The sequence below is a fragment of the Gavialis gangeticus genome, unplaced genomic scaffold (genome assembly GCF_001723915.1).
Source record: "Gavialis gangeticus isolate Ggan-Ray unplaced genomic scaffold, GavGan_comp1, whole genome shotgun sequence".
NCBI lineage: Eukaryota > Metazoa > Chordata > Crocodylia > Gavialidae > Gavialis > Gavialis gangeticus.
Window position 1 is genome coordinate 17,680,277 of NW_017729034.1, and position 2,060 is coordinate 17,682,336.

The window sequence follows — 2,060 nt, forward strand, 5'->3', positions numbered from 1 at the left end:
CCAAGAGCCTCAATCCTCTGCTGGTTTCTGGCTCAGGGAGGAAAATGTCACCTTCAAGGCTTGTATCAAACATGTAAATAAATTACATTAAAAAGCAGGGGGGGAGGGTTAGAGAGAGTGTGAGAGAAAAGTGGGGATTCATGAATATTTATGAGGCAAGTCAAAGAACCCAAATTAACAAGGAAATTAATTACCAAACTGATTGGGCTGCCAATTCCCTTTCTTTAAATTTATCAGCAATTGCCTGCACGTGACTTATCTTATCAAAGCCTGCAGAACTGATTCTGCTTTCCTTCTGCAAAAGGCTGTGTGGAATAGGTCAGAGCACAGGCTCACCCCAGTACCCCATGCTCTCATCCTTTCCACAGGGTGAAGGAGAGAGCCACTGCTCAGGCATTCTGTCCTTGGCATTCACTGACAGCTTCTTCCAATTTCCAGGGCCCCTTCCTACTTGCTTCCAGGGACAGAGGTGGCTGGGCTTGTTGCAAGTCGCAATGCAGGCAAGGAGGCAGGGAAGGTCAGGCTATGTGGGACCATGCTGTTACCCTTCCCCCAAGCTCTACCTTGGCAGTTTTCAAGCTTCCTGAAGTCAAGAGCCCCTTTGTCACTTCCATGGCTGAGCCCATATCCCCATGTGGGGCAAGACAGCCCAGCCTGCTCTGCTCTGCCACTGCCTGCAGCATCTGGGAGGAACCCTGGTGATACCTAGCCAATCCCCTGGAGTTTGACAGAACTCAGAAACCTGCTGCTCCAGCCCCTGCGTTCACACAGCACAGAAGGGCCAGTGCTGCTACAGCCACCTGTGAGGCCCAGGTCACCAGGATGCCCCACTGCTCTGCACCTGCTCCTGCCCCCTGCCAATGCCCTATGGTTTGGTGCATCCATGAGCAGGATTACCATATTTCCAGTCTCAAAAAAGAGGACACCTGGGTGGGGGAGATAATTTGACTGGGGGGGAGGAAGGGGTTGCAGTGATATGCCAGTGCCCTGGCCCCTGCCCCTCACTCACAAGCCACAGCACCACCAGCCCTGATACTGCCCCACAGTCCCAAAAGACAGTCCCCCACCCCTCAGACCATGCTGGTGCACTCCCAACTTGCAGGCCTGCCCCACTCCCTGCTGATACCCCTTGCTTCCAACCCACAGCCCCCTGACACTGCCTGTACCCCACACTCCCGATGTATAGTCCCCTGCCCCCTCTGATGCTCCTCACTCCCAAGTCACAGCCCATCCAGCTATGCTAGTGCCCCTCACACCTGACTCCCTCCAGCATCTCCAGGCTACCCCCTCTCTGTGAGCACCCAGTGCCCCCTGCCTGGCCATGCAGCACCCAATGCCCCCGAATGGCTCCTACACGCTCCCCCCTCCCGCTGGAGGACCAGGTGCCTCCTCTACCTCTGCCACCCTGCTGCAGCCCTGGGGCCTGGACAGCTTCCCCGTGCTGGCAGGCACCTGCTCCCTCACACCCCGCAAGCCCTGGCCCTCCGGCCCCCAGCCTCAACAGACTTCCCTGCACACAGCTGCCAGGACTGCTCCCACTCTGCTGCCTAGCCACATGTACATGGTACATGTGTGTAAACTTGCACATGGCACCCCCTGCTTCCAGTTGCCCTCCCCTGCTGTCCCCAGCCCCAAGCAGCTCCTTGCTAGGGCAAACTGGAAAGCACTAGGAAAAACTTCGATGCTGAGCAGAGGAAAAACCCTGGACGTTTATTGATATTCTAAAAAAAACCCCACCCCAACAGAGGTGGCAGGACCCAACAGGACATGTCCAGGAAAACCCAGGTGTATGGTAACCCTACCCCCGACCCCGCCACCCAGTGCAGCAAGGGAGGGCCCTTACCACCCCCGGGGGGCCTGAGCCTGGGGGAAGTACGAGCAGGCCCCACAGCCTGCCCCCCGCGGTCTCTGCGCCCGGCCCCACGACCAGCACCGGATCGCAGCGGTCGGGAGAGCACGGAGCTCGGGAGGTGGAACCTCTGCCCTCTCCGCCCCCCTGCCCGGCACGTGCCGCCTTTTCCCGCTCGGTGTGGCGCGCGCTGCGATTGGCTGCGCCGACG